This window comes from Callithrix jacchus, chromosome X, assembly GCF_049354715.1.
Source record: "Callithrix jacchus isolate 240 chromosome X, calJac240_pri, whole genome shotgun sequence".
Lineage (NCBI taxonomy): Eukaryota > Metazoa > Chordata > Mammalia > Primates > Cebidae > Callithrix > Callithrix jacchus.
This window is the reverse complement of record NC_133524.1, coordinates 99,584,493-99,605,340: the sequence shown is the minus strand read 5'-3', so window position 1 is coordinate 99,605,340 and position 20,848 is coordinate 99,584,493. Positions and strand designations below refer to the sequence as shown.

Genomic DNA, 20,848 nt, shown 5'->3' with positions numbered 1-20,848 from the left:
TATTGTTTTTCTCATCTCAATTTCAGTTATTTCTGATATGGTCTTTATTATTTCATTCCCTCTACTAATTTGGGGCTTTGTTTTTCTTTTTCTAGTTCCACATTAAGTGATCTATTTGGAATCTTCTTCTCTTTGGATGTAAACATTAATTGCTATAAACTTCTCTCTTAGAACTGATATTGCCACATCTCATAAATTTTGGTATGTTTTCATTTTGGTGTGTTTCAATTTCTATTTGTCTCAAAGTATTTTAATATTTCCCTTATAATTTCTTTACTGACTCATTGGTTATTTAGGACCATGTTGTTTAATTTCCTTATTTTTATAAAATTTTTAAAATTCCCTCTGTTATTGATTTCTAGTTTTATACTATCTCAGTCAGAAAATTCACTGGATATTATTTTAATGTTGATTTTGTTAGGACTTCTTTTGTTGCCTAAAATATGATCTGTCCTCCAGAATATTCCATATATGCATGAGAAGAATGTATATCTGCTGAGGCACAAAGCACAGATATGCATGAAACGACTATGGCTCTGGTATCCAGTACAGTAATATACCTGATATCTGGGATGCCAGCACCCCTGCTGCTGTGTTGTAGCAATAGGTAAGGTGAAGATGCTCATGAAGTAGCTAAAGAGCCAAGAATGGGTGCACAGATGTACACAAAGTTAGAGAGACTCTGTCATTAGGGGAAGGCCTAGCTCTCTGTGACATCTGAGTTGGTATCTTGAGTTGGGTTATGCATAGTGAGGACTTCATTCTTGGGTCTGGAGTGTGGACTAGCTTATTATAGCAATGGCCCTGGTATCTGAGTCATGAGTGGGCACAGTGTAGACACAAAACCTAGGTCTGGAATGTGATCACTTGCAAAGAGGTTATGGCGCTACATTAAGGAATGCTCAGGGTTGGAAGAAGTGGTGGCTCCTTTCCTGAAGCAGCTCAACAGTGGCCTCTTCTTGTGGAGAAGGAGGAATATGCAGTTGTGTCTCCCTCTCTGTGAATGGCTGCTGGTTACCTCAGTGACAAGGGATGCTGGTGTCCTTTGTGGAGCACTCTTCTGGGGAACATGACGGTTCCCTGTGCATGGCTGACATGGTACCTTTTTTGTTTTGCTCATGGCCATCTCCTGATGTCTCAGGTATGCTGTTCTCACAAGAAATCCTTTCTCTGTGGGTAATCTCCATTTTTTTCCTCCATTTTTCTGCTGAAGATTTTTTATTTGACCCTTGAGCCCTTTCTGGCCTATTTTGGTTTGTGAATAGATGTTTGTATTTGTTTTTGTTGGGGGATGAAGGCTGATATCTCCTACTCCACCATCTTGTTCAGTTTTCTTTTTAATTCTTGAGACTTTTTTAGTTCCTCCTAGAGTAAAATATGATATTCTTTTGTTACATGATTTTATCTATAGATACCTACTTTATGGGAAAGGAAAAAAATAATTATGAGAACAAATACATGTTCACATTTCATCAGTGGGACCTGCCATACATGCCTCCTTGTTGTGTGTTTCAGACTTTCTCAAACAGAAACATTGTGTTCTGCAGTGGACAGGTCTATGCAAACCTACCCCCAAAGTCCAAGGAAGCTGAGAGGCAAAGAAAGAGGCTGATAAATCCAGTTTCTTAGAAAGAAACATTTAATAGGGACTAACAAACAGAAGCTATGTCTGCGCCTCAGGCAAACAAGATGTTGAGACAAGATGGTAGATTCTTGCATTATTACCCTCCAAATCCCGGGCTTACATACAATAAGAAAAGGGTATACATGATAAAGAAGAAATGTGTAGGAAAATTGAAGTACAATAACATCAAGATTGTTTGAATATAAGGGCAATAATTATGGTAAGTATGTACTCTTACACAAGGAACAATGGATAAACTAGAAAATTTTAGAGGCGTTCCTGGAACTGAGGTTAATCAGAAGTAAATATTGGCAGATTAACATCCATGATAGAGTAACTTTAGCTTCCATATACCCATTTTCTCAGTTTATATGCTGTAGGGAGCCCTAATGGAATCTGCAGATAATATTTGCTGTCACTTTTTAAATCTAAAGTGTCCAAAGTCTCTAGCCCCAAGTAATGAGCATAAACCATCTTTCCATTTGTCCATGCCTAGTTTTCCATCTTACATTTACACTACTACTCATTACATTGTTATATTTGTACATCTGGAACCTAATCTGGAAAATCTTGGTGCAAAAAGGTAGTGATTTCTGGAATTTAGTTTTCATGTGTCCACACTACACAAATCTCTCGGTTGATTTAGGGATGCATCCCATTTAGAACTTGACCTGATTTTGTGTTATAAGTGCTGGGCATATGTATCTTTTCCATTCCTTTTATTATTTTTAATTGCACAAGGAAGATACTTTGAGAGTGTTTTAATTTGCATGTATTGATTGCTCCTGGGCTGTGGGCTGAGACTGACTGAACTTGTACTCCGAACCCACTGTGTCAGAATTTTCCCCCACCAGAGGCTGTGGTGCTGTGCCCTGGGTGGTTTCATGTGCTCTCTCGCCCTTTCCATCCCCTGTGGAAGTCACCGCTTGGCTAAATGGAGGAGACTGCTTTCAATTCAAGGGGACGTATTTGGGAGAATACAGAGAGGTGACGTGTTAGTACATTTTAGGTTGCTATAAAGGAATAATACCTAAGGTGAAGTAATTTATAAAGAAAAGAGATTTATTTGGCTCCCAGTTCTACAAACTGTACAAGAAGCGTGGTGGTAGCATCTGTTTCTGGAAGATTTACAAATGGTAGAAGGCAAGAGGAGGTGGCATGTCACATGGCAAGAGAGGAAACAATAGAGAAAATAGGAGGTGCCAGGCTCTTTTTAACAATCAGATCCCATGGTAACTAATGGAGCCAAAACTCACTCATTACCACAAGGATAGCACCAAGCCATTCATGAGGGATCTGCCCCCAGACCTAAACACCTATCCCCAAGCCTCACCTTCAGTATTGGAGATCACATTTAAACTTGAGATTTGCAGGAGACAAATTTCCAAACTATGTCAAGCATGCTATTAAGCTACTTCGATTTCATGATCATCTAAAATCCTAGGAAGAAGAGACATTGTCTGACAGCAGAATGTAAGGTTCATTTGAGAAACATGTTTATCCTTCCCCTGGGCATCTGTAATTTTGCTGAAGCCACTTAGTTGGGGCTGTAATTTCCCTGATGCTGCTCAGCTTTTCCTGAAGTTATCATGTGGATAGCGTAATACATTACTTTTGTGGCAACCATATTACCTAGTTCCTTTGGCTTAGGGATGTTCCCCATTCTGATGCTAAGCCATTTTTCTATGGGAAGGACTGGAGATTTTTATTATTATTATTTTTCTCACTTCTGAAACAAATAGGCTTTTGTTGGAAAATGCACAAAAGGAAATATATTATTAGAAACCCTAAAAATTCTATTACTCTGGATAAGCACTGTTAACTTTTGAATATTGCTATGGTTTGAATGTCTTTTCTAAAACTCATATTAAAATTTACTTGACATTATAACAGTGTTGAGAGGTGGGGCCTTTAAGAGGTGATTAAGTCATGAGAAGTCTGCCCTCATGAATGAATGAATGCCATTATTGTAATAGTAAGCTTCTAATAAAAGAATGACTTCAGCCTGATTTTCTCTGCCTTCTGCACTCACTTCTGCTTTGTACACTTCCATCATGGGATGACCCTTGCCAGATGACAGCACGCTGTTGCACTTGCCAGCCTTCAGAACAGTGAGAAATACATTTCTTTTCTTTATAAATGATCCAGTCTCTGGTATTCTGTTATAGCATCAGAAAATGAACTAAGAGAAATAAACATTTTTCCAGAAGTTATGCTATGCAAATGTAACTATACTTAAAACAAAAATCAGATAATATCCTACTTACAGCTTTATAAACTGCCTTTTTATGAAAAACATATTTTGAAGGTCAATCTGTATTAATCAATAGAAATCCACATAATAACAAAAATGGCCATAGAAACAATAATGGTCTATTCAGGTGTAATAATAGGAATAATAGCTAATGTTTATTGTGATTTCCTCAATCCCTGATACTGTTGCAAGTACTAAACATATACTTAATCATTTAATCCTCGCCACATTGTATGATGAGGCACTGTTGTTGTCTGACTTTAAACCTAAAGGAACTAGCCAGGCACAGTGGCTAAAACCTGTAATCCCAGCACTTTGGGAGGGCTGAGGGGGGTGGATCACCTGAGGTCAGGAGTTCGAGACCAGCCTGGCCAACATGGTGAAACCCCGTTTCTACCAAAATTATTAAAATTAGCGGGGCGTGGTGGCAGGCGCCTGTAATCCCAGCTACTTGAGAGGCTGAGGCATGAGAATCGCTGAAACCCAGGAGGAGGTTGCAGTGAGCTCAGTTTGCGCCACTGCACTCCAGCCTTGGCAAAAAGAGTGAAACTTCGTCTCAGAAAACAAAACAAAAACAAATATAAGGGAACTGAGGCATAGTGAGGGCAGGGCTAGCAAGTGCTGAGGCTTCAGTTTGAACACAGGCTGCGTGGGCTCCCAAGCCCCTACATCTAATCAGTATATGCCACTACCTGTCATGTGAGAAGACCAACCTTATTATTTATCAGAATAAAGCCAAATAAATGAAATTAAGATACTATGTTTTCCCCAATTTGACTAAGTACAGATTTAAAATATTGAAAAAATGAATGTGATTTGGCATTTGGGAAAATGTGTCTGGAATACGGTGGAAGGGGCTGACCAGCATCTTGTGTCCTTTCCTGTTTCTCAAACACATTCCTATTCTGAAGTGAGGAGCTTTGCTTGTAGGTGGAGCACAGAATGGTTATGTTTCCCAGTGATTTTATTCTTTTATATATTTACAAGACCACTAGGTGTTTACTACAGGTAAAATATAAAAATATAGGACATAAAATAAGATAAACATTCCTCAAATGTAGCACCTAAAGATAAGACCTGCTAATGTTTTCATCCACATTATTTTCTTAGAAGTTTTCTCATGCAGAAATTTATATACTTATGCATGTATGGATGTATTTATATATTTATATGGAAAAGATAAGATCTCATTTTAGTTTTTTAACCTGCCTATGTCAATATAATGGGTTGGATAATATTCTCCAACAATATATGTCTAAGCCTTAGCCCTTAGTACCTGTGAATGTGCTATTATTTGGAAATAGAGTCATTGCACATATAATTTAGGATCTCAAGATGAGATGATTCCAGTTTTAGTGTGGGCTCTAAATCTAATGACTGGTGTCCTTGTAACAGATAGGACAGGGAGATTTGACATACACAGGAAAGAAGGTCATGTGAAGAAAGAGGCAGAGATTGGAATTAATTTGCCATAAGCCAGGAAAAGCTATGAGTCACCAAAAGCTGGAAGAGGCAAGAAAAAAATTCTCCTCCCAAGCCTTCATAGGGAGTGTGACCCTGTCAAAACCTTGATATCAGGCTTCTGGTCTCCAGAACTGTAAGAGCATAAATTTCTGCTGTTTAAAGCCACAGATTTTGTGGTAATTTGTTGTGGCAATCCTAGGAAACTAACATACTCACTAACAACATATTGAAAATGTAATTAATTATAAATAAACATCAATCTATGTCTTATATTGTTATGGCTGTAAGGATAGTAATATCAGTGACACATTAAAGAAATTTTTAAATTGACTAAAATTTCTTATTAACCAAGTGATTTTTATATGTATTGAGTCATCCAGTGCTCATAGCTCTCTTGTGAGATAGATATTGTAGCAATCTCTCTTTTATAGGTGAAAAACTGAGGGACAGAGAAAATGACTTTGTTCAAGACTGCACAGTTAGGGAGTGGGTCAGCTTGGATTTGTGTCCAGTATATGTTGCTTCGGATCCTGGAAGCTGTCGCAAATTTGTTAAGTGAAAGCAGTCTGCACAAGTGAGCATATTTTAGGAGGTCATTAAAAGTAATACTAAGTATTTTAATATAGTTACACATTTATATGAACACTGGACCTAGTGACAAAAGGTGGTTTGTGATCTTGGAGAGCATGTTCATTACAATCAAGGGACAGAAGACACCATGGTGGGGGATAAGGAGTCAATACAGTAAACAATGTTAACAGAGACTGTAGAGAACTGTTTTAGTACTTTAAATTTGAAGGGGGTTAGGGACAGACACAGACAGAGAATGAATTAAATATCTTATTGCTGAATGGGTAATAAGGGGTTAAGCAGGGATATTTTAAAGACTTCAATTCCTTTAAACTTAAGTATGTTCAAAAGTTAATGTAAAGGAGCTCTCTAATCTCAGATGTAACCTTGAAGTTGCCCATATATTCATTTCCCTGTTACCATCTCATTTCTACTGTGGAGTTAGTTATGGAATACTATGGGTTTTGAGTGCAACACAGATTTAGTTATTAGCGATTAAAAGTGGGAAAATTGTGTGAAAGAAATGCTCATAATTCTTGGATTTTGCCTGTCAGGAAGGCAGCAGGTGGCTGAAATTCTGGTGTGCTGTGGTGGGATAATACATGATCTGAGGACCCCTATACTGACTGTGGATGGGGCCACATTTTTTTCTACAAATATATTAATATACTGAGCAGTCAGGAGCAGCCCTTAGGCAAATACCACACCTTGCTTCTCTGGTGTGATTTATATCTGAACTTACCAGGTGAGTTCAAAAACATGCCCATGTTCCCAGCATTGGGAACTGGGTCTGCTGAAAGGCCTGATGTTGACCAGCTTTTATGAGATTATGAAGCACCCAAGAATGTAGAGAACATTCTGTCTCTAAAACTTTGAACTCAAGGCATATCAGAGAGAGATTTGCCTTCCTTATATGGATGTCTTGTGTTCTCATTAGGATAGAAACAATGAAAAATAACTTTTCACAATGCCTGCCTTAGCCTTGAGGCTCAGCCAGCCCCCACTTCTGTGTCTCAGCATTTAAAGGGCCATTGAAGTCTCACTCCATGCTATATACTGTCATTAACCCCTCAGGACAGCTCTGTAAGAATGGTATGGTCAGTTCCATTTCACAGGTAATTAGGCTCAGACTCAGAGTCTAAATCACCTAACGTGGCAGGATTGGAATGAGGTTCCATCTCTCACCCTCCCTAGAGGACTCTGAACAGCCTCCCTTTTAGAAGATGTGTTTCCAGGGCTTGCGAAATGGTCAGATTCCATTGCCCTGCTATTATGGACCCACGCACCCTCACTCCACAGTCCCTCTGGGTGATGAAGAAGACAGAGATGATATCCTGCCCCTTGTGCTGAGACACCTGGTCATTGGGCCACATGAGTTGGATGATCCCTGAAGTGGTGAGTGGGCTTAAGCAGAAGATCAGGTGTTGGCCTTGGGACAGGTGAGCTGGAGAGAGTGAAAGTAACATGTACTGAACTACTGAAAGCAAATGCACTCTATATTTCATCTCCTTTAATCTTTTGGTTTTTGTCTGTTTGGGTAGAGACAGTGTCTCACTATGCTGCTCAGGCTTGTCTTGAATTCCTGACCTCAAGTGATCCTCCCACATCAGCCTTCCAAAGTGCTGGGTTTACAGGCATGTACCACCTCACCTGGCCTTTAATCTTAATTGCTATCCAAGGTACCCATTATTCAGATGAGGGTACTGCGTTTAGGGGAGTTTTTGTGAATCACAGAGAAAACTATCTCCTGACCAGCAGGTAACTCTGGAATACTCTAAAGTTTTATCATTTTCTCTTGATGCCTGCAGGTCTCTGAATGCTCTAATCTCCCTCCAGGCTGACAGTACATGCTCCCCAGGTATTTTCCAAAGTTTTTTCTTTTTAAATTATGACATGTATAATTTTTTAAGTCTTATTATAGAAATTTAAAATGCTTCCTAAATGAGAAATAAAAACCCAGTAACAATCGTATTAAAACAAGGGAGAAAACATTTCCAAACTTCACCTCAGATAGTGGGTTGGTATCTGTGATATATGAAACATAGTAACAGAATAATTGGCAAAAATTTCAACAGATAATTCAGATAAGTATATAGGTGAACAATAAATATTAAAAAACACTGAAACTACAAGAACTAATGAGATGCAAATATTTTAAAATCCTCAGAATTTACAATAAGTGGAAACAACAAGATGCAAAAGATGAGGACTGTGATTGCACATTTGGAACAGACAGTGTGTTGGGGGTGAACGTGTCACCTCACAGGGACACTGGAGAGTATGCACCATCCTAGGGACAGCTGACCACTTGGAGTCAAGGGGTGGGAGTTGGACCAGAAAGAGTGCAGATTAATTTCAATTTATGAATGTATTCATATATTGTTTGAAATTCAGTATTTGGGAATAAAAATATTTTGATGAAAATTTGAACACACAAGATACTTTTGAACTGATTGTCAAAGATAATATGCACATATATTCATTAATTTGAAAAAAAATTCATTGTTATACGGTGAAAGAATTAAAAAATCTGGCCAGGCGTGGTGGCTCACGCCTGTAATCCCAGCACTTTGGGAGGCCGAGGCGGTGGATCACGACGTCAAGAGATTGAGACCATCCTGGTCAACATGGTGAAACCCCGTCTCTACTAAAAATACAAAAAATTAGCTGGGCATAGTGGCGCGTGCCTGTAATCCCAGCTACTCAGGAGGCTGAGGCAGGAGAAGTGCCTGAACCCAGGAGGTGGAGGTTGCGGTGAGCCGAGATCACGCCATTGCACTCCAGCCTGGGTAACAAGAGTGAAACTCCGTCTCAAAAAACAAAAAAGAAATAAATCTAATTGTGTGTGTGTGTGGTATGTGTGTCCTCTAGCTCTATCATCTCAAATACACACTCACAGGTACAGCATTATCTTTAATTCAGATGGGAGCTATAAACAATCTGAGTTTTATGTATTCTAGAACATGGTGAATACAAGGAGACTGCTATCATTAGGTCAATAATTCAAAAAAAACACCTCTGGCTGATATAGAGCTAACCTCCAACCTCAGTCCCGCTCCCTCCTGTGCTGAGCCTCTGGTCTGACTCTCAAACCTGCAATCCTATCTTTGGCTACCTGGAGGCATCACAGCTATCTCCATGTCTTTTGTTGCTTTATTAATGAAAAGGAGTACGTTTTACTAAGAGTAACAAATGTTATGGAGTGATTTGTTTACTATGACACAAGTTCTATTTGGAAAATTCACATGTATATTAAAGCAGGTCCATTTGCTGTTGACCCCAAATCTACATCATATTTATTGATTTATCTCTTTCCTTGTCAGTGTAGGTTGAGGTTTCCATAAGGTGGATAGGTCCCTCCCAGAGAGCAGGGCATTCACTCTTCATGACTGCACCCCTGTATAGGCTTCCCAGACCTTCTCCCCCACCTTTAAGTCATCCCCTCTCCTGGACACTATGAACACAGCTGCCCAGGTCCTTCATCAGTGACCCATCCACTCTCAGCCACCTCCTGCCTGCCCTGCACTGACCAATGATGTCTAATGACTGCCAAGATGCACTAGAGTTACCATTTCATGGCATGGATATCCTGGAGCATATGTAATCACAGTTTTGTTTTTCACCCCTATCATTTTTTTTCTTCCCAGTATGGGGAAGTGGATTTGGGTCTGCTCAGAGGCATGATGTTGAACAGCTTTTATGAGATTAGAAAACATCCAAGCATGTAGAGAACATTCTGTCTCTAAAACTTTGAACTCAAGGCATATCAGAAGAGAGTTGCTTTCCTTATATGGATGTCTGTGTTCTCATTAGGAAAGAAACAATGAAAAATGACTTTTCACAATGCCTGCCTTAGCCCAGAGGCTCGGCCAGCCCCCACTTCTGTGTCTCAGCATTTAAAGGGCCCTTGAGGTCTGACTCCATGCTATGTATTCTCCACAGGTTTTCTCATTTACCCCTCAGGACAGCTCCGTAAGGATGGTATGGTCAGTCCCATTTCACAGATGACTAACTCAGGCTCACAGACTCTAAGTCACCTCCCCAGGTAAGTGGCAGGATTGGAATGAGGTTCCATCCTTCACCCTCCCTAGAGGATCCTGAGCAGCTTCCCTTCTAGAAGATGGGCTTCCAGGGCTTGAAAAATGGCCAGATTTCATTCCCCTTTTATTGTGGCCCCACGGGTCCCCCATTCCACAACCCTTCTGGGTGATGAAGAAGACAGGAGATGAAATCTTGTCCTTTGTACTAAGAGACCTGGGTGTAGGGTCATACACCCAGAGTTGGCTGAGGTGGTGAGTGGGCTCAGGCAGAAGCTCAGGTGTTGCCCTTGAGACAGGAGAGCTAGAGGGAAGGAAAGTAACATGCACTGAACTACTGTAAGCCAATGCACTTTATATTTTATCTCTTAATTTTTTTCTTTTTTCTTTTTTTTTTGGTAGAAACAAGGTCCTGCTATGTTGCCCAGGCTTGTCTTGAATTCCTGGCCTCAAGAGATCCTCCCGCTCCGCGGCATCCCAAAGCAGTGGGATTACAGGCATGAACCACCTCACCTGGCCTCCTTTAATCTTAACTTCTATCCAAGGTACTCATTATTATGATCATTATTCAGACCAGGGTGCTACCTTTAGGGGAGTTTTTGTGAACAGAGGAGAACTTTATCTTCTGACCAGCAGCTAACTCTGGAATACTCTAAAGTTTTGTCATTTTCTCTTGATGTCTCCAGATTTCTGAATGCTCTAATCTCCCTCCAGGCTGACAGTACGTGCTCCCCAGGTGTTTTGCAATATTTGTTTCTTTTTAAATTGTAACATGTATAATTATTAAGTCCCATTATGGCAATTTAAAACATATTCCAAGAGAAAAATAACCCAGTAACAACAAGGGAGAAAACATTTTCAAACTACATCTCAGATGTTGGGTTGGTGTCTGTGATTTGTGAAACATACTCATTAACAAAACAATTGGCAATGATTTCGACAGAAAATTCAAATAAGTATATACATGGATAATAAGCATATTAAATATGTAAAACCCACAAGAACTAATAAGATGCAAATATTTTTAAATCCTGAGAAATTATAATAAGTGGAAATGTCAAGGTGAGGACTGTGATTGCATTTTTGGAGAAGGCAATGTGTGTGTGTGGTGGGGGGGGGACGTGTTTATGTGCATCTCACAGGGACACATCTGGAGAGTATGTGCCATCCTAGGGACAGCAGACCCTTTGGGGTCAGGGGGCAGGAGTCAGATCTGTGAGAGATGAGGGTAAAAATTCCTATTTTTGAGTATACTTTTGCATATTTTTTGAAACTTTATATTAAGGAGAAGAGTATTTTGATAAAAACTTGAACACAAAAAATCCTTATGAAGAGATTGACAAAAGAATTGTATACATATATTCACTAATTTGTGAAAACATTCAATCTATTCAATTTTATGGTAAAACAAAGTAGATAAAAATTGAATTGACTGTGTTTCTACCTGTGTGTGTGTTTGTGTCTGTCTCTGTCTCCTCTAGCTGAATTACTCCAAATACAGACACACAGGTACAGTTTTACCTTCAATTTAGAAGTTGGTGGTCTAGAACTAATCTTGCTTTTAGATATACAGAAAAAATGAAAGATAAGAGAGATTGTTGCCATTAGATGAATAATTCCAGAAAACTTTGGCTGATACTGAAGTTTTCAGCCAAGCTCCCAACCTCCATCTGTCCCTCCCAGTTGATGATCCTCCTAGTCTGAAACTGAGAGCTGCAATCCTGACTCTGGCCTGAAGTGATGTCTAACTCCATTATTCTTTTCCTTTTTCTAATGAAAACGAGTACATTTTTTCAGAGTAGCAAATGTCTTGGAATGGTTCGTTTACTATAAGTTTTCTTTGGAAAATTTGCATGTATATTAAAGCAGGTCCATTTGCTGTTGACTCTAAATCCACATCTCATTCATTGATTTATTTCTTCCTTTGTTAGTGCAGGCTGAGGTGTCCATACTGTAAAGGAGTCCCTTCCAGAGTGCAGGATGTTCATTCTCCATTACCCCACCCCTGTACAGGCTTCCTAGATCTCCTCTCAGGCGGCCTCTCTCCGGGACACTATGGACACAGCCGCCCAGACCCCATTCCCGTGCCCCATCCTCTCCCAGTCACTTTCTGCTGCCCCGGTTTGCACTACACCAGCCTGCTAAGGACTGCGAAGGCACGCTCGTGATAAATGGTGTTTCATCATATAGATGCCATGGAGTATATGCTTTTGTAGTGTTCTTTTACACCTATCAATTTTTTTCTGGAAGAATTAGAATCATTCTGTTCGTAGGTTCATAGACTGGGTTTTAGTGGAGGGTGTTTTATTCTTATTTTTTTTATTTTTTTTTTTTGCTTATGGCGTAAACGTCTTTGCAGAGGTTTAACGATGAAGGTAGGTTGATGCCCCCTTGTGACAGAAACCTGAACTGCAGCTTTTACATCAGAGCAGGAAGGTGGGAAGGAGCCGTTTGGCCCAAGCTCACTCTATGGAGTTTTCTGGAAGTCTGGATGGAAAATCGAGCAATTCCAGGCTAAAGGAATATTGATGGCCTCCAAACAGAGTGCAGCCTCTCACTATACTGAGAAGGCTTTATGTGGGAGCAAGAAAAAGATTTTTGTTTGTGTGCTTTGAGTCCTTTGGAAAAATAGCTGTAGATGGATATGAACAAAAATGGATCCTGGCTACTGATGATCTTTGTAACCTGCCTTTGACTTTATTATGACCATTTTTCCATGAAAATACACTTCTATCACAACATTTTAAATTGCTTTACAACATAATTTTAGTTTTAATTTTTTTCCATCAACTGGATGTTTCATCATATGGATGGTACCACATTTATTTCACTTTGAGATAAAAATGTAGTTACTTTACCATGTTTTATTATAAACAGTAGCAAACATAACATCCTTGCTCACATATATGCAAATATATTTGTAAGAGTTTCTTTATAAGATTCTCAAAATACTCTTTCATTATGAAATCAATAAAATTTTATATAAACACAATACATTGATAACATGATTACTCATATATATTCCTACCAATATGGTATGTATGTGTCTGCTCATACACTGGAAATAATGTTGATTATTGCTAATTGGTTAGGCAAGAAATTATCCCTCATCATTGTTTTCGTTATAACTTATTTTTACTGCCTCCTGGAATTCCATCCTATGGATGTGACATAATCAATTTACTCAATCCTGTGTTATTCAGAGTGTTCTGATATTCCCTTTTATCTACACTGGCATCTTTTCAAAGTCTGTGCTCTGTGTGTGACTATTTGTACTGGTTAGCTGAATGTGTCCTCTAGGAACCCAGCAAACTGTCTTAGAAAAATTCTAGTATTGTGATAATAGAACCTGATTAGTGCATGAGTGTGTGAGAGTGTGTGTGAATGTGTGCAAGTGTGTGCGTGCTGACAACCATACTTTCCTCTGCTTCCTTCTGCCTCTTCATGGCTTTGCATCCTGTTTAGTTCTCCCTTTCTAAATTCAGGCCTAGCAATAAAGAGAGGGTATTGTTAGGATGGCATTCCTTATAACTAGACCCTTATCAACATCCTTCACTACATCCTGAAGTTAAACATCTAAAAAGGAAATTGCTGGTGCTTAGATGCTGACATCTAGAGAGTCAGTGCCGTTTAGGCTCCCTAAAGTGGAATCACGTGAAAAAGTTTGGAGAGGGGTAAGGAAAGTAATAATGCTGGCATCCTGTCATAGAAGGAAGGCCCAGGACCCTGTTGTGGTCCCACTCTCAAGCCATCACAACATTTGGAAAACATAAAAATGATCAGATGTGAATTAGACTTCAGGTAGCATTGGGGTGGGGGAAAGGTCATGGGAGGAACACAGGACATAGAGTCAGGGCTGGGATATAGCTTTAGCTTTATGTACATTCGTGTTTATGTAAAACATGTACACCAAAGCCTTTGTATGACAACTTTTGGTCATTCCTGTGGTACAACAGAAGACTTGGCCAACATTTTTTTTTTTTGGAGATGGAGTCTTGCTCTGTTGCCCGGGCTGGAGTGCAGTGGTGTGATCTTGGCTCACTGAAACCTCAGTTTTAGGTTCAAGCAATTCTCCTGTCTCAGCCTCCTGAGTAGCTGGGACTCCAGGAATGCGCCACCATGCCCAACTAATTTTTTGTATTTTTAGTAGAGAAGGGGTTTCACCATGTTTGCCAGACTGGTCTTGAACTCCTGACTTCATGATCTGCCCACTTTGGACTCCCGAAGTGCTGGGATTACAGGTGTGAGCCACTGCGCCCGGCCAGACTTGGCCAACATTTTTTAAACAAATTTCTTACAATATTAGTTATAGACAATAGAATCCGTTCATTTTAAGACTGGTGATTTTTATTAAATGTATGGAGTTGTACAACCATCCCCATAATTGAGTTTTAGAAATTTCAGTTGTCCCCAAAACTCCCATTGTGCTTCAATGCATTTAAACCTGCACCTGTCCTCAGCTCTTGGAACCACAGTTATGCTTTGTGTCTCTGTGGATTTGTCCATCCTGGACATTTCATATAAATGGAATCATGCAAGTATTTGGTCTTTTGCATCTGGCTTCTTTCATTTAGCATGATGTTTTTAGGGTTCATGCATATTGTAGCATGTAGCGGAATCTATTCATTTTTTAAGGCTGAATAATATTCTATTCTAAAGATATACCACATTTTGTTTATCCATCTCTCTATTGATGGTCATTTAGATGATTTCTGCTTTTTGCCTGATATGAATGATGATGTTACATACACTTACGTATGAGTTTTTATGTAGACATAGGTTTTCATTTTTCTTGGGTATGTACCTAGGAGTGGGATTTCTGGGTCATATGGTAACTATCTGTTTATTCATCTGAGGAACTGCCAACTGACTTTCATAACCCTGACAGTCTTGAGGAGTACAAGCTCAGTCTGTTGTTTTTCTTGTGATTTGACTGCGGTTACAGATTTTGAGAAAGAATACCACTAGTTCAGGTACCCTTCTTGTCACATCATATCTGGGAGTATATGATGCCTGCATGAAGTCACTGGTGATGTTAACCTTCATCATTTGGTTAAGGATGGTGTTTGTCAAGTTTCTCCAGTGTACAGTAACTATTTTCCATGTACCTAGAGAGTAAATAGAGGGAAGAAGGAAAACACACATTTCTAATTTCACTGTGAGTCAGTGCCATTTCTATATGGTGGAATGAGCACCCTGATGGGCCTGGGGGAAGGGAAGAAGGTGGTTCTACCATCTCCATCCAACTGAGTCATGGACCCCATGAATGAAGTTTGGGTTACAGGGATGAAGTTATCACTCACCCCATTTCTTCCTGTTTCATAGTTTTCCTACCCCCTATTTTCCCCACCTTGTTGTATATGAGAGAAGTGTGTTTCCTTTGCACTCCTGAGGGGCTTGATGAAAACCTCATACTACGTCTGCTGGGCAGGACACTGGAGCAAGAGAGACTGGAGCTCTCTCTGCATCCTGGTGCCAAACCCAAACCAATAAATCTGGAACGTTCTTGACTCAGGGTAAGTCACTTCCCCTGCTAGCCTCCCTTGGAGAGTGCATATTTCTGTTATGTGGGAGCTTCATTGCTGTGTGGTAGAGTGATGGTGAGGCACACAGAAGCAGGCAGAGATGGAGCACCTGGTGGGTAAGCCAACACCCAGGGCACAGGCTCCAGGACTTGTGCTGCCTGATCCACCCTTCTCATGGTCTGGGTCTTCCCATCTTTCTGTCCTCTCTCAGGGTACCTTGGATTCCTGTTACGTCCCACACTGTCACAAAGAGCAGGGGACGAATGGGGTGGGGAAGGGAGCAAAGACAGAGAGAGGTAGAGGTGATCCCTGGAGGACCTGCTGTTTTCTGTTCTTTCCCTGTTCTTTCTTTTTCCACCTTTCTTTATTTTACCCCACAATTAACCTTAGAAACCTGGTAATCCATATGACCCCACAGCTATGCCTCATGGCCCAAAGGGCAGGATTTCATCTCCATTGTCCTCTTCCTCAATGTGAAGGGCTGTTGAGTGAGTACCCTTAGGGCACAATACTGGGAAGTATAAAATTATCTTCCAAATGGGAAGCTGCTGGTTCCATTGTTGGGGATGGGGGGCAAGAGATAGAACCTCATTGCCGTTCTACCACTTATCTGGAGAGGATCTTAGCCAAATCTTGGTAATCTGTGTGATGGGACTCACCATACTTTCTTTACACTGCTGTCCTGATGAGTAAATGGAATAAACCATATATTTTGATACTACTATCTTTGTTCATTTAATATTGTTATAAAGGAATATCTGAGGCTGCATAACTCATAAAGAAAACAAGTTTATGTGGCTAACAATTTTGATGGTTGGAAAGTTCAAGATTGGGCATCTGCTTCTGATGAGGGCCTCAGGAAACTTCCACTCATGATGGAAGGCCAAGGGGAGCCGGCTTGTGCAGAGACCACATGGTGGGAGAGGGGAAAGATGGCAGGTGCTAGGCTCTTTTCAACAACCAGCTCTTATGTGAACTAATAGAGCAAGGACTTACTCATCACAGCAAGGACAGCACCAAGATGTTCATGAAGGATCCACCCCCATGACCCAAACACCTCCTGTTAGGTCCCACCTCCAACACTGGGGATCAGATTTCAGCATGAGGTTTGGAGGAGTCAAACATCCAAATTGTAGCAAACACTTACTGAAATTTTTTCTCCTAAAAATGTTGTTTCTGAGATGTCTCTAATAAGGTGACTTTGGGGCTATTTTGATATTTTGGCCACGCTGCCATGACCATTCTTGCACACATGCCAGGGACTCTCTGCAGTGCAGGTTTGAGAGAGCAGCAGCTGATGGGGCCATGCTTGCTTCCCTCATATACGTTTCCCAGTGTCTCTGCAGATACTGTGTACCATTTTGTCCTCTTGAAGCAGTGTATGGGATTTTTATGACTCCACAATTTCAATTTAAATAGGACACAGCATAAACACAAACTCACTTATCAGATTTTCTCATCAAACTCTAGGACTATTCAAGGACATATTCTGAGACATAAAATGGGACTGTTATGTTTGTGTTTAGAAATGCACATGTGAAATATACCATTTATGTGCCTATTGATGGAGAAAAATAAAAAGTATTTTGACATTGTAGTGACAGTATAAAAAAGTAGCAAGTATTAATAAAGTTGGGGAAGCCCATTATTGCATTAATCTAGAGAAACAGGTACTCTCATCTTGTAGTTGGTTGGGATATTCATTAGTAAACAGATTTTAACTTTCAACTAGACAGTATAAACAATAGTCATGCTCTTTGACAAAGAATAATCACTTGTGAAAACGTATCCTCCACATACAGCCAGCCTGGGAGGTCTCTGTCATTATCACGCATGTGTCCCAACTGCTGAGGGCTGACCTGACCATTTCCCTAGCTGGTTTGTTACCTTCAGCCCCACCCCTGTTCCCAACCCTGAGTTATCCATCCTTCCAACCAAACGAGAATCTGTCTCATGGCTGAATGTCCAACCTTGATGAACCATATACAGAGCTTCTCCAAACACTGACATGGAGCAATGCTCAGGTTCCTACTCCCAGAGGGAACTGTAGACCTCTGACCTCATTCCTGTTTAGGAGAAACTGCTCTTTTTCTCCCCTCCCTGTGTCCTCAGAACCTTCTCCTCCCTGCCAAGTACAAGCAGTCCAATCCTTTCCTTAGGTTTAAGTTTTCATACAGGATGAAGCAAATACTGGCTTCAGACAGCTTCTGCTTCCAACCCTGCTACAAATTTTCTCTGAGATGGGGGAAAGAGGCCCAAACCTGTTTTTTTGCTGGAAATTCAAGGAGGCTGATATGGTTTGGCTTTGTGTCCCCACCCAAATCTCATCTTGAATTGTAATTCCCAGGTGTTGAGGGAGAAATGGGTGGGAGGTGATTGGATCATGGGGGTGGTTTCCCCCATGCTGTTCTCATGACAGTGAGTGAGTTCTCTTGAAATCTGATGCTTTTATAAGTGTTTGGCAGTTTCCCCTTCATGCTCTCTCTTTTCCTGACACCTTGTGAAGAAGGTACTTGCTTCTCCTTCACCTGTCTCCGTAATTGTAAGTTTCCTGAGTGCTCCCCCATCCCCTGCACCCACCCAGCCATGTGTAACTGTGAGTTAATTAAACCTGTTTCCTCTATAAATTACCCAGTCTCAGGGAAGTTCTTCATAACAGTTGAAAATGGGCTAATACAGAGAGTAAACACAAGGAGAACAGATACTAACCTCCTTTACAATATATGTCCTGATGCTTAAGATCTGCCACCAGCAACTCAAGGTGCCTTGGCTGGCAAGTTCTGGCAGTAGGCCTGCTGAGAAACCTCTTTGCCATCCAGCTCTGTGGTTAGGAACATGTGCTTTGTAGTCACAGACATCTGTGAAGAAGAGAGGATACTGGTACCTCACTAGCAGGGCTGTCATGAGATAAAATCCAGACAGTAACATAAACAACCCGGAGCTGAGCTCCTCTAAACACTCTGCTCCATAAGTAGAAGCTATCTTTCCTCCCTGGAGCAGGGAATTCATATGTCAATTTGACCTGCCCCAGCGACCAGGGCCCCTTAACCAGGATGCACATCATAGTCACCTTGATGAGCCTTTTCTAAACCCTCAAGTGAAACTCCCTTGTTGGTTGAAATATGACTTCTGTACAAAGGCCATTCAAGTTGTTCAGCTGTAATAATATTGGCCTCAGAAAATGGATACTTTGAGTGGCACCAAGTGTAAAGTCTGTTTCTCCTTTATTTAACCAACGCTAGGTATTACCAGCTCTTGCCTTTTTTTTTCTTTTCAATATGATCTGCTCATTGTCCCCAGACCTGCCCTGACTTATTGGGAAGGTCATCTCGGATGGTCATTAAACTTACATATTCAGAGGCTCTTCTCCCAAGGTTTCCAGATTTAGCAAATAAAAATACAAAATGTGCAGCTGAATTAAAATAAAAAATTGCATGTTACATCCAGAGAAACAGAGCCAATATGATGTGTGTACACATATACACGCACATGTGTATATGGTGAGAGGAAGAGAGAGAGAGATTAATTTTCAAGAATTGGCTCACATGACTAGGGAGGCTGAATGTCCAAAATCTGCAGAGTGAGCTGGCAGACAGGAGACTAGAGAATATCCAATGTTGCAGTTCAGGTATGAAGTCTGTCTGCTAGTAGAATTTTTTCTTGCTTAAAAGAGGTAAGATTTTTACTCTATTCAGGCCTTCATCTGATTGCATGAGGCCTACTCACATTATAGAGGGCAATCTGCTTTTCTCAAAGGCCACTAATTTAAATGTTGATCTCATCCAAAAACACCCTTGCAGGAACATGCAGAACAATGTTGAGATACTTGAACAATGTGGCCCAGCCAAGTTGAAACATAAAGTCACCATCACATTTACACTAAAAAGTTATTCATTGTTTATATGAAAATCAAATTTGTCTGAGTGTTTTCTATTTTATCTGACAGCCCTACTCACAGAGGACTCTGTGTTGAATCAAGATGCTTCATGCAACAGCCCCACTGAGCTACCAGCAGATGCTAGCACCATTCGTCATCCATGTGAGTGAGCTCTCTTGGATGTCCCAGGCAAGTGTAGCATCCTGCTGACTGCAGTCCAGGTGACAGACACCACATAGAACAGAAAGCACCCACCAAACCCCAGTCAATTCATAGAATCCTGAGAGATAATAAATAGCTATTGTTTGGGAACATTTTGTAAAGTACAAGTGGTTATCTAAAACTTTATGGTTTCGGTGACCTTTTCTTCATTTTTGTGCTCTGTGCTCAGATCACAGATCATGAAGGCTTGGGGAGGCTTTGTTATAATTTTGACTCTAGTCTACGTGTTAGTTTATGTGTGGGTATATGTTTCAGAATATCCTATTAATTCCTTCTTGATGGAATTTTCAAGGGAGGTTTTCATAAAATATGCTTTTCAATTCACTCTTGGAATTTAGACATAATTCCAATCTCTCTCTATAGGATAAGCCTCCAATGCAATCACTTACGTTAAGAAATTGAGAGAATGTTGATATAAACTGCTTCCTGAGCCATATGGAAACCTGTATCTTCTGCAGGTTGCTGGGTGAGTATGTAAGGAGTACAGTGTGTTTATTCACTTTGAGACGTGTTTCTCTAAGAAGGTGTCCTGAAAGACTTTCTCCTGCTACAGGCATAGCCCTTGACAAGGAAGTCACTTTCCTTGGGCATATATAGACAGGGCTCCTTCAGGAGACAGCAGATAGATATGCAATGCAGGCCTTGGTTTTTTGTGATGGTCTCCATGTAGCACTGGATAAGTCTGTCCAATTCTGGGGTTTGTTCATAGGAAACCCATGCGTCAGCAAATCTATGTCACATTCTCCAGTATCACTTTTATAAAGTCAATTTATTGTTCTTAGTCTTTTGTCATTTCTCTGTTAGTATATGTCTCAGATTTGGAGCTGGAGGGCATTTTGGGGGCCCCTTAAATATCTAAGCATTGTTAAGACTATAGGAATAGTTGGGGAGCCAAGGAGACACAGGAGAGTAGAGCTGTGGACCTATTGTAAGCCCCACCCCTGAGTACAGAGAAGAACATATGCTTGGTTAAGTGAAGATTATAACCAAGAGTTTTGAAGGGAGAGAACCTGGGCTGTGCAACCTGTTTCTCCATCCAAACTCACCAACTAGATGAGGCATTCCTGTGATAGAGAAGGAGTGAGTATATCCAGAGGTCAGGAGTGTTTTGGGTATCGATGTTTCTCCACATGGAAGAAAATATTAAGAATGGTAGATAAGAATTCCCCAAAATGAGCCAATGTATGTTTCAATTGACTAGATTTCTGCCCACTAAATGATTTCATTATTATAGGCCTGCCTCCCTGAAATAACTGAGATATCTTAAATTACATC

The 20,848-nt window shown here is 40.4% G+C and overlaps 1 protein-coding gene across 12 annotated transcripts in view; it reads left to right on the top strand.

Annotated features, from left to right (window-relative positions):
- The window catches only part of RAB40A (RAB40A, member RAS oncogene family), a 56,219-nt gene that overhangs the window by 9,792 nt on the left and 25,579 nt on the right, over positions 1-20,848 (top strand). For 3 of the 12 annotated variants that reach the window (XM_078363847.1, XM_078363839.1, XM_078363841.1), the window contains exons 2-6: positions 7,721-7,770; positions 9,855-9,957; positions 10,352-10,494; positions 19,421-19,513; positions 19,937-20,039. The gene's annotated coding sequence lies outside the window, so the exon portion shown is untranslated. Of the gene's footprint in view, positions 1-7,720; positions 7,771-9,854; positions 9,958-10,351; positions 10,495-11,430; positions 11,459-19,420; positions 19,541-19,936; positions 20,040-20,848 lie in introns of those variants that run through there. The other 9 variants (XM_078363846.1, XM_078363840.1, XM_078363845.1 and 6 more) reach the window with 6 other exon arrangements.